This window comes from Pristiophorus japonicus, chromosome 5 (assembly GCF_044704955.1).
Source record: "Pristiophorus japonicus isolate sPriJap1 chromosome 5, sPriJap1.hap1, whole genome shotgun sequence".
In the NCBI taxonomy this organism is placed as follows: domain Eukaryota; kingdom Metazoa; phylum Chordata; class Chondrichthyes; family Pristiophoridae; genus Pristiophorus; species Pristiophorus japonicus.
Window position 1 is genome coordinate 132820435 of NC_091981.1, and position 24582 is coordinate 132845016.

Below are 24582 nucleotides of genomic sequence, written 5' to 3' on the forward strand. Positions count from 1 at the left end.
ATTTTTTAATTATTTTCACAATTTTAGTGCTACCTAACATGATCAACAAATGTCTTTTCACACCTATCTTTATGCTTATTACGAGCCCTGTTCAATTTATCATTTTTTCCCTCCATTTTTGCAATTGGTTTTGAAAAAGAAAAATGTTGGTTTAATTATTGATGTAATTTTTTTGGAAAGAATTAATGAACTAATTGAACACAATCTTCTCCAATCTGAGATAACAATTGCACTGCTTGTGTTGTTTTTGATTGCTGTACTCACATCTTTGCATTGCTGACAGAAGAATTTAAAAAGCACATACAATACATTATAAATGCTTACGTTTCAAAAATGTGTCGTGTAACTTTCACTCTTAGATTTCTGTCTCATTGAGTAATTCCAATGTTAGTGGCTTTAGAGACCAACAGGAGAGAGTTATGGTGCTCACTGAAATCACATGATAGAGCTACTGATTTACCATGGCTGAATTAATCAAATTCAGTTGTTATGAGAAGAATTCCAAGACTTTTACTGTTGTTATGGAGATTGTGTTCCACTACTGCATCCATTTATAATTCTGGCCATTGGATTTTGATGACAGAATGTCCAATTCTCCTTTTATTCTATTGGACTTTGAGATTTTTAACCAAAGTTTTGTGGATCAACTTCTACAATTATATCCATTTTTCTGTGTTGAATATAAATCAGTGGCCTTGCAAATGGGACATTGCATTTACTATGTGCTCCTGCTATAGTCTACTCTTGATAACTTGAAGACCTCTTTTACATTAAAAAAATAATTATCCAATAATTTAAATTAACCAATATAAATAATGCAGCAAAGCTGGAATTTAGTGCTAAAAAATTGAATTATCAGATCATTAGAATTAAGCAACTTTGAGTTAAGATGAGTCGTCTGTAAAAATACCGTCTTTTTCATCACATTTTTACACCTTGATATAATACTAAATATACATTGTGAAAATATTAGGCTGCGGTAAATAAATTCCTGTTAACTTTATGAACATTAATATGAATCGATTACAGCACAGTTCATTAAAATTGGACAAGGCACATCGTAGATTTAGGACCAAGGGGGGTTGGCCATTGTTTGATCTGTAGGAGGTCGCTAAACATTCTACAGTGCAGTACTATTTTTAACTTTTTTGCATTTTGTTTATTTTTATCTACTTTGTTTGGATTTAACTATGGCACTTCATGCAAAAAAGAGTAATGCTGGCTGAAATTGGAACTTGTAATGCTCAGCAGCGACAATGAGGCAGAATAATTATATAAGCAGGAGAACCACCTATACATTCCCTCTATAAAATAATCCTCAATTTAATATACTTCTGTCACCAAAACTAGTTTGATAGATAGTGTTGCACATATGTAGTGTATAATTATGAAATACAAATGTAACAAAATCAATTGCTTTACCTTCTTATTAAAGAGCCTTTGTAGTCACAAAATGTGTTTTTCCTACATCGATTACATTGGGCCGATGTATATCAAATGCTGTGTTTCTTATCAGGTAAAAATTTATGGCAGGCTGATTTGTCTCTTCACAGAATAGATGTTTGCTAACATGATTTAAAATATTATCTCTGTCAAATGCCGGATCTTATCTCCAATGTTCTGCTAATCTCATTATGTCAATTAAACCATTTAATAAACTTATAAACACTTATCTAACTGAGGTGACAATGTCTTGCTGAGATACCCAATTTTCTGCTAACCAGCCTTTTCTGAAACACATAATACCATTTTATTAAACAAAGGTCACCAGGGAAATTAACTCCTCTCCTATCAAATCCAAAAAATCCACTTGCACTGAATGACAACATGTGGCTCCTTTGATTATACCCTTCCCTCAGATACCCAATGGAATAGGTCACTGACCTTTTCTGCTAACTTTAGTCCAAAACTGCTGCAGCTAGCAGCAGGGAGTTTCAAACTTCCTGTTCTCTGCAGTAACACTAGTCTAATACCATTACACGCACAAAAATAGGGCAGTGAGCTCGAAGGTACAATTGAAATGACAATTCTTGATTACTGTGCAAGAGGGATGTACTCTGCATTACAATGTTCCCTGAATATCAAAAGATTTTCAGATTTATGAACTATTCATACAAGAGAAAGAGTAGTTTGTTAAGAAAATGATACAGTACAATGTCAAATTACAATTCAAAAGAGAGAAATTTACATTTAATTTACAGTGGAAAATTTATTTTCAAATCAAAAATATATGTTTCTAAATCTATAAATATATTGGATTTCAAATGTATCTTCAAGAATGAAGATTTGAAAGGTAGACACAAGATTAATTTAACATTTTTGAAACATCTATACCAAAAACTTAATATATAAAATCAGATTGCAATATTTTACTGAGCAGACCACTTAAAGCCTCCACAGAAATGCTGGCCTAATAAAATATGTTGCATCCCCATACCATACCAGAGGTAACTTGCAAATAGTACAAACCATTTCAACAATTCACTGACACAACCATGAGCAATATTTACTGTCCTGTTGTCCTCCCCCTAGCTATACTCCAGCCTTCCCATTCCCTTGCCCCTATGCCAATCACCCAACAGCTTCACTTCTTCATCTCCTAACTCTGCCCAGGCTCTTACCAGGAGAAAGAAAGAATGTATATTTATCCAGTGCCTTTCACTTCGTCAGGACACTGCAGCTCAGAATTTGTTCACAGCAAGGTCTCTCACAAGCATCAATAAAATAAGTGACTAAATAATTTGTTTTATTGATGTTGGTTGAGGGATAAGTGTTGGCCATGACACCGGGAGAACTCTTCTGCTCTGTATCGATTTCTTTTTCATCCACCTCAGTACTGCAGTGAAGTGCCAGCCTAGATTATGTGCTTCAATCTCTGGAATAGGGCTTGAATCTACAATCTTCAAACTCAACGGCAAAAGTGATAGGAGATTAAATAGTTAAGGGAGATAACAGATGTTTCTGTGGCCGCAGACGTGACTCCAGGATGGTATGTTGCGTTCCTGGTGCCAGGGTTAAGAATGTTACTGAACAGCTGCAGGACATTCTGAAGGGGGAGGGTGGACAGCCAGAGGTCATGGTCCATATCGGTGCCAATGACATAGGTAGAAAGAGGGATGAGATCCTGCAGGCAGTATTAGGGAGCTAAGAAATAAATTAATAAACAGGCCCTCAAAGGTAGTAATCTCCGGATTACTCCCGGTGCCAGGTGCTAGTGAGTACAGAAATAGGAGGATAGAGCAGATGAATGCATGACTAGAGAGATGGGGCAGGAGGGAGGGCTTTGGATTCCTGAGGCACTGGGACTGACCAATTCTGGGGGAAATGGGACCTGTACAAGCCGAATGGGTTGCACTTCAACAGGGCTGGGACCAATATACTTGCGGGAAGGTTTGCTAGTGCTGTTGGGGAGGGTTTAAACTAGCTTGGCAGGGGGAAGGAAACAAAGCTGGAAATGAAAGGCAGTAAATTAGTAATTGAGTTTGGAAGGCAGAGGAAACAAAGGCTAGAAAATAGACAACAAAGGGGTTTGGCATTGCTTAATGGTATATACTTCAATGTAAAGAATCTAGGGAATAAAGAAGATGAGCTGAGGACACGTGGAAGTATAATATTATAGCTATTACTGAAACATGGCTGAAAGAAGGGCAGGAATGGCAGCTCAACATTCCTGGTTACAGGGTTTTCAGACATGATAGAGAGGGGGTAAAAAATGAGACGGGGGGTATTGCAATATTGGTTAAAGAAACAATTACAGCTGTAAAGAGGGATGATATGTCAGAAGGATCATCAAATGAGGCCACATGGGTTGAACTGAAGAACAAAGAAGGGGCAATTACACTGCTGGGAGTATACTTTGAATCCCAAAATAGTTAGAGAGAGGGAGATAGAACAGCAAATATGTAGGCAAATTTCTGAGAAGTACAAAAACAATAGGGCAGTAATAGGGGATTTCAATTACTCTAATATTAAGTGGAATAGATTCAGTGTAAAAGGTATAAAGGGCACAAAATTCTTAAAATGCATTCAGGAGAACATTTTTAGCCAGTACATAGCTAGCCCAACCAGATGGGACAGTTCTGGACTTAGTTTTAAGAAATAAAGCTGGGTAGGTTTTTTTTAATTCATTCCGGGATGTGGGTGTCACTGGCAAGGCCATCCCTAATTGCCCTTTTATTGCCCATCCCTAATTGCCCTTGACAAGGTGGTGGTGAGCTGCCTTCTTGAACCATTGCACCTTGTGGTGAACGTACTCCCACAGTGCTGTTAGGGAGGGAGTTCCTGGATTTTGACCCATGACGATGAAGGAACGGCGATATATTTCCAAGTCAGGATGGTGTGTAACTTGGAAGGGAACTTGGAGGTGATGGTGCTCCCATGCATCTGCTGCCCTTGTCCTTCTAGGTGGTAGAGGTTGCGGGTTTGGGAGGTGTTGTCGAAGAAGCCGTGGCAAGTTGCTGCAGTGCATCGTGTAGATGGTGCACACTGCAGCCACGGTGCGCCAGTGATGGAGGGAATAAATATTGCCGGTGGTGGATGGGGTGCCAATCAAGCAGGCAGCTTTGTCCTGGATTGTGTCAAGCTTTGTGAGTGTTGTTGGAGGTGCACTCATCCAGGCAAGTGGAAAGCATTCCATTACACTCCTGACTTGTGCCTTGTGGATGGTGGAAAGGCTTTGGGGTAAGAAGGTGAGACACTTGCCACAGACTAGCCAACCTCTGACCCGCTCTTGTTGCCATAGTATTTATGTGGCTGGTCCAGTTAAGTTTGTGGTCAATGGTGACCCCCAGGACAATGATGGTAGGGGATTCAGCGATGGTAATGCTGTTGAATATCAAGGGGGGGTGGTTAGACTCTATCGCCATTCCTTCATTGTCACTGGGTCAAAATCTTGGAACTTCCTCCCTAAGAGCACTTGGGAGTATCTTCACCACATGGCTGTAACGGTTCAGGAAGGCGGCTCACCACCACCTTTTCAAGGACAATTAGGGATGGGCAATAAATGCTGGCCTTGCCAGCGAAGCCCACATTCCCGAAAATAGTTACAGTCTGCCAATCTGAAAATGACCCGTTTACCTCGCCTCTCTGTTTTCTGTCCATTAACCAATCCTCTATCCATGCTAATAGATTACCCATAATCCCATATGCCCTTATCTTGCATAACAACCTTTTCTTGGCACCTTATTGAATGCCTTTTGGAAATCCAAATATACTGCATCCACTGATTCCCCTTTATCTACCTGGGTAGTTACATCCTCAAAATACTCCAATAAATTTGTCAAACACAGTATCCCTTTCATAAAACCATGTTGACTCTGCCTATTCATATTATGATTTTCTAAGTGCCCTGATACCACTTCCTTATTAATGGATTCCAGCATTTCCCCGACGACCATTGTAAGGCTAACTGACCTATAGTTCTCTGTTTTCTCTCTCCCTCCTTTCTTGAATAGCAGGGTTACATTTGCTATCTTCCAATCCACTGGGACCATTCCTGAATGTCGGGAATTTTAGAAGATCACAATCAATGTATCCACCATCTCTGCAGCCACCTATTTTAGAACCCTAAGATGTAGGCCATCAGGCTCAGGGGATTTGTTGTCATTTAGTCACTTTAGTTTTTCAAGTACTGTTTCTCTATTGATATTAATTACTTTAAGTTCATCACTCTCATTAGCCCCTTGGTTCCCCAATATTTTTGGTTTACTTTTTGTGTCTTCTCCTGTGACAGATACAAAATATTTGTTTAAAGCCTCGCCATTTCCTTGTTCCCTAATATAATTTCTCCTGTCTCAACCTTTAAGGACCAACACTTGCTTTTGCTACTCTCTTCCTAGTTACATACTTGTAGAAGACCTTCCAATCTGTGTTTATATTTCTTGTTAATTTATTCTCATTCTATTTTCTCTTTTTTTATCATTTTTTTGGTCATCCTTTGCTGGTTTCTAAAGCTCTCCCAATCCTCAGGCTTACTACTATCCTATGCAACATTATAAGCCTCTTTTAAATCCTTAAGAAGTTAACCATCCTTAACTTCTTTACAGTCACTTTTCCTGTGGAGTTTTTAACTTCTCAATGGAATGTTTATTCATTGAGAATTTTGGAATATTTCTTTAAATGCTCACCTCTGCTTACCTACCGTCACACCTTTTAATCTAATTTTCTAGTCTACCTTAGCCAACTCTCCCCTTATATTTATTAATTGGCCTTGTTTAAGATTAAGACTCTACTTTCGGACTTAAGAATGTCACTCTCAAATTCAATGTGAAATTCTAATACATTATGGTCACTCTCCCCTAGAGAATCCTTTACTGTAAGATTACTAATTAAACCCGATCTTATTACACAAAACAAGATCTAAAATTGCCTGTTCCTTGGTTGGTTACATTACATATTTGTCTCGGAAACTGTCTTGAATGCATTCCATGAACTCGTCCTCCAGACTACCCTTGATAATTTGAATTGCCCAATCTATATGAAGATTAAAGTCTCCCACGATTATTGTATTAACTTTGTTACATGCTCCTATTATTTCTTGATTAATACTCTGTCCAATGGTAAAGCTGCTGTTAGGGGACCGATAATCTACTCCTACTGCTGTTTTCTGAACCATGATATTTCTTACCATAAGCTTGGTGCTCGATTTGATGTCCTGGTCTTTAAACACTCTCTTGCTTAGGCGACCGAAGGCAGCACTGGCACACTGGCAGTTTTGGACCTCGTCGTCAATGTCTGCTCTTGTTGACAGTAAGCTCCCGAGATATGGAAAATGGTCCACATTGTCCAAGGCTGCGTCGTAGATTTTGATAATCGGGGGGTAGTGCTGTGCGGCGAGGACAGATTTGTAGAGGACCTTCGTCTTACGAATGTTTAGCATAAGGCCTATGCTCTTGTACGCCTTGATGAAGATGTGAACGATGGCTTGGAGTTCGGCCTCCGAGTGTGCGCAGACACAAACGCCTATATGGCTCTATATAACGCCCTCCTATATGGCTGAGAGACCTGGACTATATACAGCCGACACCTCAAAATGCTGGAGCAGTACCACCTGCGCTGCCTCCGCAAGATCCTGCAAATCCATTGGCAGGATAGATGCACCAATGTCAGTGTTCTCACTCAGGCCAAAATCCCCAGCATCGAAGCATTGACCATGCTCGATCAGCTCCATTGGACGGGCCACATCGTCCGCATGGCCGACATGTGACTCCAAAAGCAAGCGATCTATGTGGAGCTTCGACATGGTATGCGAGCCTCAGGTGGGCAGAGGAAACGCTTCAAGGACACCCTCAAAGCCTCCTTGATAAAGTGCAATATCCCCACCGACACCTGGGAATCCCTGGCCCATGACCATCCAAAATGGAGGAAGAGCATCTGGGAGGGCGCTGAGTACCTTGAGTCCTATCGCCGAGAACAAGCAGTAACCAAGTATAGACAGCGGAAGGAGCGTGCGCCAACCCAGGCTCCCCACCTACCCTTTCCTTCAAGTGCTGTTTGCCCCACCTATGACAGAGACTGTAGATCCCGCATTGGACTCCTCAGTCACCTGAGAACTCACTTTTAGAGTGGAAGCAAATCATCGTCGACTCCAAGGGACTGCCTATGATAATGATAATATTTCTTATCTCCACCCATACTTATTCTACTTCCTGGTCTTCTGAGCCAAGATCCTTTCTCACTACTGTCCTTATGTCATCCTTAATTATCAGGGCTAGCCCTCTCCTGCACCAGTCTGCCTATCTTTTTGAAACATCAAGTACAGGTTTAACCTCCCTTATCCAGAACTCCCTTATCTGAAACCACCCCTCATTCAGAACCATTCCCGGTCACTGGGTGGCGCATGCGCAGAACTCCGACATGAACAAATTGAATAAATTGAAGTCCTTCCTCGCTACCGACTCCCACAATCACTGGCCTGACTCCATGATCCGGCCCACCCCATAATCTCTCTGCCGCACTCCCAACCCTAAGCCAGTCAGCCCCGATAACCCCTTGCTCAGTACCTGCACCATCCAATTTAACGTGACCACCCCTCGTCCGGAAAAATCCCTTAACCAAGAACAGGCCAGATTCCAAGGGTTCCGGATAAGGGAGGTTCAAACTGTAACCTGAAATATTTAATTCCCAACCCTGGTCACCTGGCAACCAAATCATGGCTTTAATTCCCCGCTCCATTCCCACTCCGACAACTCTGTCCTCGGCCTCCTACATTGTTCCAATGAAGCTCAACACAAGCTCGAGGAACAGCACCTCATCTTTCACTTAGGCACTTTACAGCCTCTGGACTCAACATCGTGTTCAGCAATTTCAGACCATAACCTCTGCCCATATTTTGCTCCCTATCCTCTTGTTTTAACTCCCCCCTGCCCCCAGATCTCATGTAAAGAAAAATTATCTGTTTCCCATGGCAGCTGGTCATTATTCCGCCATTCACACCCTATCTAGATGAATCTTTTTCTAACTTCTGCCATTACCATCTCAACCTGGCTCATCATCCCTTTTGTCTCTCAAATCTCTCCTGTCTTCCACCCTATCACAGACCTTCCCTTTTGTTCTTTCCTCGCCTCCCCCTTTCAGTGCTCCTTAAGAATCTGTTCATTCGAACAATTGCCAGATCTGACAAAGGATCATCGACCTGAAATGTTAACTCTGTTTCTCCCTCCACAGATGCTGCCTGACCTGCTGGGATTATCAGCATTTTCTGTTTTTATCTCTGTAATGGCTATTAGATCAAAACTAATTGTCTATATTTGTGCCATTAATTCATCAATCTTGTTATGGATACTTCATACATTCAGATAAAGAGCCTTTAGTTTTAACTTTTTACCATTATTCCCTGCTTTCACCTTTTGTTGATGCACTATTATGTCCCTTCATCTCACACACTGTTCACTACACTGCTCTATTGCCTTGATTTTTTTCTTTAGATTACTAAATTTCCCCTCACATGCCCCCTTTCCACCCCACCCCCACCCCACTGCTTTAAGCCCTATCTACAGCCCTAGTTATTCAATTCACCAGGTCACTGGTCCCAGCCCAGTTTAAGTGAGCCCGTACCAATGGAACAGTTCCTTCTTTCCCCAGTACTGGTGCCAGGACCCCATGAATCAAAACCCCTTCCTCCCACACCACTCTTTGAGCCATGCATTTAATTCTCTGATCTGCTTGTCCCTATGCTAATTTGTGCATGACTCAGGTAGTAATTCAGTCTCAGTCTCAAGATACAGGGTAGGAAATTTAGGACTGAGATCAGAAGAAATTTCTTCACTCAGAGGGTGATGAACCTGTGTAATTCTCTACCACAGAAGGCTGTGGAGGCCAAGTCACTGAATATATTTAAAAAGGAAATGGATAGATTTCAAGACAAAAGGCATCAAGGGATATGCGGAGTATTGTGTTCCTAACACAGATGGAAATGCACACAGCGGGGTTAAAGTAAGAGTGACCTCAGTCTTTAATAAGACACTCCAGAGTGAGGAACAGGCCTTAGGGGCCGGCTTATATACAGTGCTCCCAAGGGATGCTGGGATCCCTTGGGACTTCAGGGGATGCACTCCCTAGTGGCGGAACATGGGAGTGCATGCTTTACAGATACACAACATCACTCCCCCGCAAAGTCAAAGTGAAAACTATTTACAAGGTGAGGTGGTCGGGAGTCTTTCCCTGGTGGACCGCCTCAGTACAAATGTCTGTTCTGGTGTGTTGGCTGTGCCCTCGCTGGGCTGGCGTGTTGTTGGCCCTGCAGGGCTGCTGAGTGAGCCTGGCCTTGCTGGGCTGTTGGGCGTGATGGGTTCGATTTCCTGGTCCGGCGTGGTGTCGTTGATCCTTTGTGTGTGTGTTGTGGGCTCGAAAAAGGTGGTGTCTGCTGTGGGTTGTTCAAGGCAGTCTGTGAACCACAGCCTCGTTTGGTCCAGGTGCTTTCTGCAAATTTGTCCATTGTCTAGTTTGACTACAAACACCCTACTCCTTTCTTTAGCTATCAACGTGCCCACGATCCACTTGAGACCATGTCCATAGTTTAACACATACACAGGATCATTCAGATCAATTTCCCGTGACACAGTGGCACAACCATCATTTACATTTTGTTGCTGCCATCTGTTCTCTACCTGATCATGCAGGTTGGGGTGAACCAGTGAGAGTTTGGTTTTAAGTGTCCTTTTCATGAGTAGCTCAGCCGGGGGCACCCCTGTGAGCAAGTGGGGTCTCGTGCGGTAGCTGAACAGTACTCGGGACAGGCGGGTTTGGAGTGAGCTTTCTGTGACTCGTTTAAGACTCTATTTGATTGTTTGTACTGCCCGCTCTGCCTGCCCATTGGAGGCTGGTTCAAACAGGGCCGAGGTGACATGTTTGATCCCACTGCGGGTCATGAATTCTTTAAATTCGGCACTGGTGAAACATGGCCCGTTGTCACCGACCAGTATGTCAGGCAGGCCGTGGGTGGCAAACATGGCCCTCAGGCTTTCAATGGTGGCGGTGGCAGTACTTCCCGACATTATTTCACATTCAATCCATTTTGAAAAAGCATCCACCACCACCAGGAACATTTTACCGAGAAACGGGCCCGCATAGCCGACATGGATCCTCGACCATAGTCCGGAGGGCCAGGACCACAAACTTCGTGGTGCCTCTCTGGGTGCGTTGCTCAACTGAGCACACACGCTGCATTGCCATACACAAGACTCGAAGTCAGAGTCGATACCGGGCTACCACATGTGGGATCTGGCTATCGCTTTCATCATTACTATACCCAGGTGTCTGCTGTGGAGATCCGAGATGAACGTCTCTCTGCCCTTTTTGGGTAACACTACACGGTTACCCCACAACAGGCAGTCTGCCTGAATGGACAACTCATCCTTTCGCAGCTGGAATGGCTTGATTAGCTCTTGCATTTCAACGTGGATACTGGCCCAGCTCCCATGCAGTACACAGTTTTTTACTCAGGACAGCAGAGGATCTTGGCTGGTACAAGTCCTAATCTAGCAGGACGTGACAGGTGATTTATCATTTTCAAATGCTTCCATAACCATCAACAAGTCTGCGGGCTGTGCCACCATCAACAAGTTTGCAGGCTGCGGGATTTCCACCCCCGTGGTGGGCAATGGTAGCCGACTGAGAGCATCCGCACAGTTCTCGGTGCCTGGCTTGTTGCGGATGGTATAGTTATATGCTGATAGTGCGAGTGTCCACCTTTGTATGCGGGCTGAGGCATTAGTATTTATCCCCTTATTTTCAGCGAACAGGGATGTGAGGGGCTTGTGATCGGTTTCCAGCTCAAATTTGAGGCCAAACAGGTACTGATGCATTTTCTTTACCCCGAACACACACGCTAATGCCTCTTTCTCAATCATGCTGTAGGCCCTCTCGGCCTTAGACAAGCTCCTGGAGGCATAGGCGACAGGTTGCAACTTCCCTGCAACGTTAGCTTGTTGGAATACACACCCGACTCTGTACGACGATGCATCACATGCTAGCACGAATCTTTTACACGGGTTATACAATACAAGCAGCTTGTTGGAGCATAAAATGTTTCTGGCTTTCTCAAAAGCAATTATTTGTTTTTTTCCCCATACCCAGTTCTCACGTTTGCGCAATAACATATGTAGGGGCTCTAAAAGGGTGCTTAACCCCGGTAGGAAGTTACCAAAATAGTTGAGGAGTCCCGGGAACGACCGCAGCTCCATGACATTCTGTGGCCTGGGCGCATTCCTGATAGCTTCTGTCTTGGCGTCTGTGGGCCGAATGCTGTCCGCTGCGATCTTTCTCCTCAAAAACTCCACTTCTGTTGCCATGAAGATGCATTTTGACCTCTTCAGCCACAGCCCTACACAATCCAGTCGCTGGTGGACCTCCTCCAGGTTTTGTAGGTGCTCGACGGTATCCCGACCCGTGACCAATATGTCGTCCTGAAAAACCACCTTCGTGGTACCGACTTAAGTAGGCTCTCCATGTTTCTCTGTATGATCGCTGCAGCCGACCGAATTCCAAACGGGTATCTGTTGTAGATGAACAGTTCCTTGTGCGTGTTGATGCAGGTGAGGCCCTTCGAAGACTCCTCCAGCTCCTGCGTCATGAAGGCCGAAGACAGGTCGAGCTTGAACGTCTTGCCTCCTGCCAGCATCACAAATAGGTTGTCTTCCTTAGGTCACAGGTATTGGTCCTGTAGCAAGAAACGATTAATAGTTACTTTATAATCGCCGCAAATCCTGACCGTGCCATCACTTTTGAGTACTGGAACAATCGAGCTGGTCCACTCGCTGAATTCCACTGGGGAGATGATGCCCTCGGGTTGCAGCCTGTCCAGCTCGATTTCCAATCTCTCCCTCATCATGTGAGATACCGCTCGCGCCTTGTGGTGAATGGGTTGTGCCTCTTGGACCAAGTGGATCCGCACCTTCGCCCTGGAAAAGTTTCCAATGCCTGGCTCAAAAAGGGAAGGAAATTTGTTAAGAACCTGGGTTCATGAAGCCTCATCGACATGTGATAGCGCTCGGATATCATCCTAGTTCCAGCGGATTTTTCCCAGCCACCTCCTTCCAAGCAGTATGGGGCCATCGCCGGGACAATCCAGAGTGGCAGTTCGTGCACCGTGCCCTCGTAGGTGACCTTGACCATGGCGCTGCCCAGGACAGTGATGAGCTCTTTGGTGTAAGTTCTCAGTTTCGTGTGGATGGGGCTCAGGGCTGGTCTGAGTGCCTTGTTGCACCACAGTCTCTCAAACATCTTTTTACTCATGATGGATTGGCTAGCGCCAGTGTCCAGTTCCATGGCTACAGGTAAGCCATTTCATTTTACATTTAGCATTATAGGTGGACATTTCATCGAAAATGTGTGCACCCCGTGTACTTCAGCATCTGCCTCCTCTCTCTGAGGCTCGAAATTGCTTTGATCCACCATGGACCGATCTTCCTCTGCCACGTGGTGGTTCGCAGGTTTTGCAGAGCTTGCAGCTTGTCTGCAAGCTCATTGGAGGTGCCCCATTGTTCCACAGCTCTTGCAAACACACCCTTTGAAGTGGCATGAATAGGCTGAATGGATGCCTCCACAACGCCAACAAGGTGTGAATTGCCTTGCATTCATCCTTTGTTGCGGACTCTGAGTCATCTGGGTCACCTGAGGCCTGCTGACAGTTGCAGACTCGTGGTTTCTGCCCTGTACATTCCTGCTCGCAAACACAGTTCCAGTTAATTTAAGAACATTACTAGCATTTGTGTGCTGAGAGATTTGTTTCGTGTTATCATTGGTGGACATAAATGCCTGTGCTATCGCAATGGCCTTACTGAGGGCCGTGTCTCTACAGTCAAAGATTTTTGTCGGATGGTCTTGTGGCCAATGCCCAGTACAAAAAAGTCTCTGAGCATTTGCTCCAGGTAGCCATCAAACTCACATTGTCCTGCAAGTCGCCTTAGCTCGGCGACGTAGCTTGCCACTTCCTGACCTTCAGATCCCTGGCACGTGTAGAACCGATACCTCGCCATCAGCACGCTCTCCCTCGGGTTAAGATGCTCCCGAACCAGTGTACACAGCTCCTCATACGACTTATCTGTGGGTTTCATCGGAGCCAGACAATTCTTCATGAGGCTGTAGGTCGGTGCCCCGCAGACCGTGAGGAGGACCGCTCTCCTTTTTGCAGCGCTTCCTTCTCCGTCCAGCTCGTTGGCTACAAAGTACTGGTCTAGCCATTTGACATCGGCTTCCCAGTCCTCACCCTCCGAGAACTTCTCCAGGATGCCCAGAGTTTGCTGCATCTTTGCGTTGGATTCGTATACTCGTCGCCAGTTATTGTGTTCCTAACACAGATGAGACTGCGCACAGGGAGGTTAAAGTAACAGTGACCTCAGTCTTTATTAAGACACTCCAGAGTGAGGAACAGGCCTTAGGGGCCGGCTTATATACAGTGCTCCCAAGGGATGCTGGGATCCCTTGGGACTTCAGGGGATGCACTCCCTGGTGGCGGAACATTGGCGTGCATGCTTTACAGATACACAACAGGGAGAAAGCGGGAATATGGTGTTGAGGTCAAAGATCACCCATGATCATATTGAATGGCGGTGCAGGCTTTGACGTTCTGCTGATTAATTTAGACACTAGCTCCTCAAACTTCCTCAGTAGAACCTCCTTCCTAGTTTTACCTCTGTAGTTGGTTCCTTCGTAGACCGATGATAACTGGATCCTCCCCTCCCACTCCAACTATTTTCCAGCACCGAGGAGATGTCCTTAACCCTGGCACTGGGCAGACAACACAGCCTTTGGAATGCCCAGTCGCGGCTGCAGAGAACAGTATCTCTCCCCCTTACTCTACTGTCGCCTACCATTACTACAATCCTTTTTACTCCCCCCACTTGAATGGCCTCCTGTACCACAGTGCCATGGTCAGCTTGCACATCCATAATTTTAAGGACCTCCATCAGGTCACCTTTCAGTCTTCTCTTTTCGAGAGAAAACATTTCCTGATAATTATACCCTCTCTGTTCTGGTATCATTCATGTAAATCTTTTTCCAGTGCTTCTATATTCATTTTGTAATATGGAGATCGGAACTCTGCATGGTATTTTGGTTTATATAAGTTTGCGATAACGTCTCTTCTTTTGAATACTGTTCCTTTAGAAATGAACTCCATTGCTTTGTTTGCACATTTTATGGCTTTGTGAACCTGCATTGCTACTTTTAATGATTTGTGTATCTGTACCCCTAGATGCCTGTGCACCTCTACCCCATTTAGACTTACTTTCAAAGGAGTAGGTGACCTCCTTATTCCCCCTATTACAATGCACCACCTCACACTTACCTATATTGAAATTAATTTGCCTTGAACATGTCCATTCTGCAATTTTTTTGACGTCTTCTTATATTTTGTCACAGGCCTCCTCAGTGTCAACTATACCCCAAATTTGATGTCATCTGCAAATTTTGATATTGTACTTCCAATTCTCGAGTTCAAATCATTTATGTAAATGGTGGACAACTGTGGTCCCAGTATTGATTGCTGTGGAACAGCACTTTCCCTTAATCCCTACTGACTGTTTTCTGTTTATTAGCCAGTTTGATTTTCAGCCTGCTACTTGTTCTCTGATTCCACATGCACTGATCTTAGTCATGAGTCTACTATGTCATCATCATCATCGGCAATCTCTCGAATCGAGGATGACTTGCTTCCACGTCAAAAAGTTCACAGGTGTTTCAATGAAGGACCTAATAATCCAGGTCCTGAACTAAATCTTGAAGATGCCTGTGCATGGATTTTTTTAACATGTGGTGACTATGTGGTACCTTGTCGAAGCCCTTTTGAAAGTCCATGTAATTCACATCCACTGTATTAGCTTTGTCTACTCTTTCTGTTACTTTTTCAAGGAATTCAATAAGGTTGGCCAAGCATGACCTTCCCATTTGAAATCTGTGCTGACTCTACTTTATTGTGTGTTCTCGCACTTACCTGGAGACTCATGCCTGCACCTAATATTCTCTTTTATTCGTTGTTCACTGCCACCTTATAATCCCTTCCCCTTTCAACCTTGGCAAAGGCTTTTGATGGGTTGGAGATGTGTTTTAAGTTCCTCTTCCAAAAGCTTGCTAAATTTGTGTTTCCCCATTGTGATACTCCACTTTAATTATCCTCATTTATTTAAGTTTCACTCATTTTCTTCTTCTCTCACCACTCCTCTCATCCCTGGACCTGTCCGAGTCAGCACCTACTGCTTTGAATAATTATGCAAAATTGCTTATACTGGAGAATAGAGTGCTATTTTCACTGACCTTCCACTTAGAACTGACTTAGACTTGAAGACGAAAATCAGCCTCTTTATGTATAGGGACTAAATGGGACTAAAGGTGAATAAGTCCCCTGGACCTAGTGTGTTAAAGCAAGTGCTGCAGGGATAGTGGGTGTATTGGTTGTAATCTACCAAAATTTCCTGGATTTTGGGGCGGTCCCAGCAGCTTGGAAAACTGCAAATGTAACGCCCCTATTTAAAAAAGGAGGCAGACAAAAAGCAGGAATCTATGGATCAGTTAGTTTAACATCTGTCATTGGGAAAATGCTGGAGTCCATTATTAAGGAAGCAGTAGCGGGAGGTTTGGGAATGCATGATTCAATCAAGCAGAGTCAGCATGGTTTTATGAAAGGGAAATCATGTTTGACAAATTTTCTGGAGTTCTTTAAGGATGTAATTAGCAGGGTGGATGAGGGGGAACCAGTGGATGTGGTGTATTTGGATTTCCAGAAGGCAATCGATAAGGTGCCACCTAAGAGGTTACTGCACAAGATAAAAGTTCACGGGGTTGGGGGTAATATATTAGAATGGATAGAGAATTAGCTAACCAACAGAAAACAGAGAATCAGGATAAATGGGTCATATTCTGATTGGCAAACAGTGATTAGTGGGGTGCTGCAGGGATCGGTGCTGGGGCCTCAACTATTTACAATCTATATCAATGACTTGGATGAAGGGACCGAGTGTAATGTAGCCAAGTTTGCTGATGGCACAAAGATGGGTGGGAAAGCAAATTGTGAGGAGGACACAAATAATCTGCAAAGTGATATAGACAAGCTAAGTGAGTGAGCAAAAATTTGGCAGCTGGAGTATAATGTGGGAAAATGTGAGGTTATCCATTTTGGCAGAAATAAAAGCAATTTATAATTTAAATGGAGAAAAATTGCAAAGTGCTGCAGTACAGAGGGACCTGGGGGTCTTTGTGCATGAAACACAAAAAGTTAGTATGCAGGTACAGCAAGTAATCAGGAAGGCAAATGGAATTTGGCCTTTATTGCAAGGGGATAGAGTATAAAAGCAGAGAAGTACTGCTACAACTGTACAAGTTATTGGTAAGGCCATACCTGGAGTACTGTGTGCAGTTATGGTCTCCGTATTTAAGGAAGTATAGATTTGCACTGGAGGCTGTTCAGAGAAGGTTCAATAGGTTGATTCCAGAGAAGCGGGGGTTGATTTATGAAAATAAGTTGAGTAGGTTGGGTAAGTCATGTTTGACAAATTTGCTGGAATTCTCTGAGGATGTAACAAACAGGGTGGATAAAGGGGAACATAGAAACATAGAAACATAGAAAATAGGTGCAGGAGCAGGCCATTCGGCCCTTCGAGCCTGCACCACCATTCAATATGATCATGGCTGATCATGCAACTTCTCCTAAGACACTAGGATGCAAGCCATCATGCAACTTCAGTACCCCATTCATGCTTTCTCTCCAAACCTTTGATCCCGTTAGCCGCAAGGGCCCTATCTAACTCCCTTTTGAGTATATCTAACGAACTGGCCTCAACAACTTTCTGTGGTAGAGAATTCCACAGGTTCACAATTCCCTGAGTGGAGAAGTTTCTCCTCATTTCGGTCCTAAATGGCTTATCCCTTATCCTTAGACTGTGATCCCTGGTTCTGGACTTCCCCAACATCGGGAACATTCTTCCTGCATCTAACCTGTCCAATCCCGTCAGAATTTTATATGTTTCAATGAGATCCCCTCTCATTCTTCTAAATTCCAGTGAATATAAGCATAGTTGATCCAATCTTTCTTCATAAGTCAGTCCTGCCATCCCGGGAATCAGTCTGATGAACCTCTGCTCCACTCCCTCAATAGCAAAAATGTCCCTCCTCAGATTAGGAGAACAAAACTGCACACAATACTCAAGGTGTGGTCTCACCAAGGCCCTGTAGAACTGCAGTAAGACCTCCCTGCTCCTATACTCAAATCCTCTCGATATGATGGCCAGCATGCCATTTGCTTTCTTTACTGCCCGCTGTACCTGCATGCCTACCTTCAATGACTGATGTACCATGACACCCAGGTATCGTTGCACCTCCCCTTTTATTATTTGTCACCATTCAGATAATAAGCTGCCTTCCTGTTTTTGCCACCAAAGTGGATAACCTCACATTTATCCACATTATACTGCATCTGCCATGCATTTGCCCATTCACCTAACCTGTCCAAGTCCCCCTGCAGCCACCTAGCATTCTCTTCACAGCTCGCACTGCCACCCAGCTGTGCGAGAACCAGTGGATGTGGAGTATTTAGATTTCCAGAAGGCATTTGACAAGGTGCCACATAAATGGTTACTGCACAAGATAAAAGTTCACGGGGTTGGGGGTAATATATTAGCATGGATAGAGGATTGGCTAAATAACTGAAAAGAGAGAATTGGGATAAATGGTTCATTCACTGGTTGGCAACCAGTAACTAGTGGGGTGCGGCAGGGATCAGTGCTGGGACACCAACTATTTACAATCTATATTAATGACTTGAAAGAAGGGACTGAGTGTAATGTAGCCAAGTTTGCTGATGATGCAAAGATGGAAGGAAAAGCAATGTGTGAGGAGGACACAAAAAATCTGCAAAAGGACATAGACAGGCTAAGTGAGTGGGCAAAAATGTTGGAAAGTGTGAGGTCATGCATTTTGGCAGAAAAATCAAAGAGCAAGTTATTATTTAAATGGAGAAAGATTGAAAAGTGCAGTGGGATCTGGGGGCACTTGTGCATGAAACACAAAAGGATAATATGCAGGTACAGCAAGTGATCAGGAAGGCCAATGGAATCGTGGCCGTTATTGCAAAGGGGATAGCAAATAAAAGCAGGGAAGTCTTGCTGCAGCTATATAGGGTATTGGTGAGGTCACACCTGGAATACTATGTGCAGTTTTGTTTTCCATATTTACGAAAGGATATACTTGCTTTGGAGGCAGTTCAGAGAAGGTTCACTAGGTTGATTCCAGAGTTGAGGGGGTTGACTTATGAGGAAAGGTTGAGTAGGTTGGGGCTCTACTCATTGGAATTCAGAAGAATGAGAGGTGATCTTATCGAAATGTATAAGATTATGAGAGGGCTTGACAAGGTGGATGCAAAGAGGATGGGGGAGACTAGAACTAGAGGGCATGACTTTAGAATAAGGGGCCGCCCATTTAAAACAGAGATAAGGAGAAATTTCGTGTCTCAGAGGGTTGTAAATCTGTAGAATTCGCTGCCTCAGAGAGCTGTGGAAGCTGGGACATTGAATAAATTTAAGCCAGAAATAGACAATTTCTTAAACGATAAGGGGATAAGTGGTTATGGGGAGCGGGCAGGGAAGTGGAGCTGAGTCCATGATCAGATCAGCCATGATCTTATTGAATGGCGGAGCAGTCTCGAGGGGCCGTATGGCCTACTCCTGTTCCTATGTTCTTATGTTCTTAAAGTCACAGAATAAGTGGCCGCCCATTTAAAACAGGAGAAATTTCTTCTCTCAACGGGTTGTAAATCTATGGAATACTCTGTCCCAGTAAGCTGTGAAGGCTAGGTCATTGAATATGTTTAAGGCGGAGATAGACAGATTTTTGAGCACTAAGGGAGTAAAGGGTTATGGGGAGCGGGCAGGGAAGTGGAGCTGAGTCCATGATCAGATCAGCCATGATCTTATTTAATGGCGGAGCAGGCTCGAGGGGCCAAATGGCCTACTCCTGCTCCTATTTCTTATGTTCTCATGTTCTTAAACAGAAAATGCTGGGAATACTCAGCCGGTCACGCAGCATCTGTTGAGAGAAAAACAAAGTTAACTTTCAGGTTGGTGACTTTTCAACAGAACTGGTGATACAACAGGTATTTAAGCAAATACAGAGGCAGGGAAAGGGCAGAAAGAACCAAAGGGAAGGTCTGTGATAGGCTGGAAGGCAGGAGAAATTAAATGACAAAGAGGATGATGGTGCAAGGCAAAAGGGGATGGTAATGGGACAAGTAAAGAAACAAAAGATGGGTCTGGAGGAGGTGTAAATGGGAATAGCAGAATCATTAGCAACAGCTGCTGTCTGGAAAAATGGGGCAAGAGGTTATGGTCTGAAATTGTTGAACTCAATGTTGAGTCCGGAAGCCTGTAAAGTGCCTAATCGAAAGATGAGGTGCTGTTCTTCGAGCTTATATTGAACTTTGTTGGAACAGTGTAAGAGGCCGAGGACTGAGAGATTAGAGTGGGAGTGGAGTGGAGAATTAAAAAAGACAAGTGACTAGAAGCTTGGATTCATACTTGTGGACTGAACGGAGGTGTTCCGCAAAACGATCACCCAATCTGCATTTGGTCTCCCCAATGTAGAGGAGACCACAACGTGAGCAGCTGATGTAGTTTTTTTAAATTGAAAGAAGTACAAATAAATCGCTGTTTCACCTGAAAAACGTGTTTGAAGGCCTGGACAGTGGGAAGGGAGGAGGTAAAAAGGCAGGTAGTGCATCTCCTGCATTTCCACGGGAAGATGCCGTGGGAAGGGAAGGGGCTGCTGGGGGTGATTGAGGAGTGTACCAAGGTACCGCGGAGGGAACGGTCCCTTCGGAATGTTGAAAGGCGAGGGGATGGGAAGATGTGTTTGATATAAGGGATTTGACCTGAAACATTAACTCTGTTTCTCTCTCCACAGTTGCTACTTGACCAGCTGAGTACTTGCAGCTTTTCCTGTTTTTATTTCAGATTTCCAGCATCCGCAGTATTTTGCTTTTGGAACATTTTAATTGACAACTCATGGACGGAGAGAGAGAGTCACAGCTCAGATTTCTAACTTCCTCTCTAGCTACAGGAAAAAATAAAATAGAAGCAGACTTTCAAGATCTGAGCAAGGCAGCCGAGAGGTTCGGTGAGTCTACCTGTGAACATGCCTTGGTCCATCTCAGTGAAAGAGTTGACCAAACAAAAGTGTTGCTTAGCCTACTAACAGGGACAGTGTAGCTGTTTTAGTACTTTTTTATGAGGAGGAACTGACATTTAGTGAAAAGGGATAAGATTTCCTGTATTGGTTACTTTGTACATTCGCTTGCTGACTGTAAAATAAAGTAACTTAATTATTGATGTATGGCCTTGTCCCACTGAACAGTTCATCATCCCACCGTTTTGGAAAATTGGAAAAGTGCAATGAGGTCACATGTGAGGATCACAATATCCAATTCACACAACAAGGGTAGCTCATTTTTACACTCAGGTCATGCTAGTTTATAACTAGATATTGGACAGTACGGGTGAACCCTGATCATAAGGGACAGGAGGTCTACTTACAATAGTGACCTTTGATGCCAAACTCAAGAGAAAGCTCGAGTAGGATGTCAATTTGTAACAACCCTCTTGTGTCCTGTCATTACGCTCTCTGTGATGTTGGGATGGATTTATGTAAGATGGAGGTCACTATGTGAGGTTCATTGTTCTATTAACAAACCTGACTAAACATTCATTCAAGATGCAGGACTGTGGCATTGCTACAGTTTAAGTGTAACTCAGGGATATGTACTTTAGAAAGGATTTATTCATGTGCCATTATGTGATATTAAAATACTGATTTAGGTAGACAGGTTAGAAATTTCTGTGAGCAATATTATCGTATGAACTATTAACATGTCATGTCAAATTCTTCTCTCTACAATTTAAACTGACATGTTAACATTATGGGTTAATGCCTTCATAAAAAACGGAGGGAGGAATCTTTTACAAGCACTTTAAACATTTGTATGATAACGTCGCAACAATCATTTTTACCCCATTTTGAACAGTGCATTCAATCTTCAGGGATGAAGCTCCACTTCGGCGAGGGCACAAAATGGGTACAACGAGCATCCGATCTGCTACTGCCCATTTTGCACCCCTGCCAAAGTTAAATTCTACCCTCTACTTATACTTTTTGGGAAGACTGCTTAATAAAAACAGTGGTCCAGAAATTGGGTGGATTATCGCCATCCGTTACCGCCATAATCCGGTGAAAAATTGATGGCCGCCTCTCTTCCGCCAGCTGGGGGCAGGTCCCACCACGGCCACCATTTTCGGATGGCTGGCAGCACTGCTGATATCAGCGATCGTGAAAATAATTGAAATGAAACAGATTGTGGTGTCAATGAATGTGCAATAGTCACGATGCCCGATCTGCTAGATTGGACTTTGCCACTCCACTTAACAGCAGGCCTTAGGTACGATGAGCTGAGCAAGTGTTGACCAGCAGCAAGGATGCTCCAGCAATGGTCTTTAAAGGGATCATCAGCAATCACTTGCAGCTGACATGTCTGTTCAGTTTAACTGGCTCTGTGCAAATTTCTGCAAATCCAGCAGCTTTATAAACTACTTGCAAGGTTCTAAGGTGACAGGGAGTGTTGTTGTAAGTGAAGAATGCCTTCATATTATTTCAAGTCTTCTGCTTACAACATTTGCTCACAGTCAATGGGGGCTCGACTGACAGTCCCCCTCACGCTCCAGAATCTTTGGCAGAGGGAGCAGAGGCAGAGAAAAAAGAGAGAAGACGTAGGCAGAGGGAGGAGGAGGAGGGCCAGGAGGGCTCTCAACAGGAGGCTTTACCCACCTAGAGTCTTCCGAGAGTACTTCCCTTATATCCAGTTAAGCGAGGAGCAGTGTATTAGGAGGATACGCTTCATCAAGGAGATGGTCACAGAACTCTACCACCTCCTGAAACCAGACCTGCAGCCTGAGAGCAGGGCGACCACGGCTCTCCCTGTGGCAGTCAAGGTCACTGTGGCTCACAATTTCTTCGACAGCATGTCCTTCCAGTCTGCAGCAGGAGACATAGCCATCATCTCAGAGTTCACCATCCGTCGCTGCATCCAGGAGGTCACTGAGGCTCTCTATACCAGGAGAAAGGACTACTATGTTGTCTTCTCGCTAAGCAGAGAGAAGCAGAACGAGCGTGCATGTGGCTTTGCCAGGATAGTGCGCTTTGCCACGGTGTAGGGCACAATCGACTGCACCCACGTGGCTTTGCGGGTGGTGTATAACAATCCTGAGATCTTCCGTAACCGCAAAGGCTACCACTCACTTAATGTGCAGTTAGTGTACGAGCACGCCCAATGGTCAATGTCTGCTATTCTGGCAGCAGCCATGATGCCTTCATCCTGTGTCAGTCCGGTATGTGTTAGCAATCTTCCAACCATCACAGCAAACTCGAGGCTAGCTGCTTGGAGACAAGGGCTATCTGCTCTGCACCAGCTCATGAATCCCCTCCGCAAACCCACCACTCGTGCCCTGCACTCATATACTGAGAGCCATGCTTCCACCAGGAACATCATCGAGCTGACCATTGGGCTACTGAAGCTATGGTTCCGCTGCCTTGACCGCTCGGGAGGAGCCCTCCAGTACTCGGAGCGGGAGTCCCATTTCATGCTGGGCTGCTGCACGTTTCACAATTTGGTCATCATGGGGGATCAGCCCTTGCCACCAGGGATTGCGGGACCATCGCAGGAGGAGGATGAGGGAGAGGAGGAAGACAAGGCTGGAGAGAGGAGTCAGGCAGACAATTCCCCTTCCAGACCGGCTGTCCGTGAACACCTCATCAGTCTCTGATTCCAATGAATGAAACCCTAGATCCCTGTTGCTCACCATATCCCCACCATACCATCCCTGTATCATGGAATATCACAGCGTCCTCCTGGGCACAAAGCTGAAATGAGAGACACCACTAAAAGTTCCAAACAAAATGAATACATTTATCAAAAAATTCAGACATATTTACAGTAATGATATGAGCTAATCACTTTTTAAATCCATTAGTACTTTTCGGGTGCCCTTACCTGTCCTAGTGCTCCTATGAAGTACCCATCCAGTGGCTGCAGCATGGCTGGTAGAAGGCTGCTGAGTTTCCATGGGGGAAACTTCAGATGGCCTTGCAGGACAACCTCAAGCAGCTCTGACCCTAGAAAGCCTGGCTACAGGCTGCACCACCTCGGCATGGGCAGCAGCAGTCTGGGCTGACTGGCTGACAGGCAGCGGCAAGGACAATGGTGGAGTGGCAGTGGTGAGAGCAGGAATGCTGTCATCCTAGAGAGGGCGGCAGGTTCCTGCTCCACTGGCCCACTGCCACTGCCCTGGGCGGCGCCTCAGCATCGCTAGCAATCTGTTAGAGCACAGATTGCTGGGCTGCTGCATCATTCTATAAGCCCCAGTCAACAGTAGTAAATCCAGTCACGGTGGCAGCAGTCTGAGCTTGTGTGGCAACATGCTCAGATTGCAAGAGAGCGGTCTGTGTTTCCACTGCAGCACTAAGACGTTGGATCACTTTCACCTATACTGCAATGGCAGTCGTGACATTGCCCATCACATGAGTCTTCAGGAGTCTTCCATCATTTCCATCCTAGAAATTCTAGGCTCCAAGCTCTGCGCAATGCCCCGGTCAATGTTGGAGCCAGACTCCTCCATGCTCCTTGACATTGCTAAGAGGCTCTCTCTCGAAGGCTTGCCATTGCACCTAGCAATTCGGTGTGCGTACTTATCACCCTGCTTCTAAACACCGCCCCATTGAGGTCTTCATCTGAGTCCTGTGCAGCAGAACTTGCGTGCAAACGCGCCCTCCAGGGAGCTGGCCCCTGAACTACCTTTTCCCCCTGGCCTGACTGCAGCCCACTCGTGTCCGGTGCCTCACCCTGTGCAGATCCCACTTTTGCACTAGCCTCCAAAATATGTGCAGAGCCAGTTTCTGAGCTGTTGATTGCGAGTGACAGATGCAGTGACACTGTGTCTTCTTCGTGCTCTCCTTCTCCCCTTCACATTGCCTCGGGGGCAGGCTGCTCGGGTGCTGCTTGTTGATTATCTAAAAGAAGAAAGGCTCAAGAGTCGGATTATGGTGAGGGGTGGG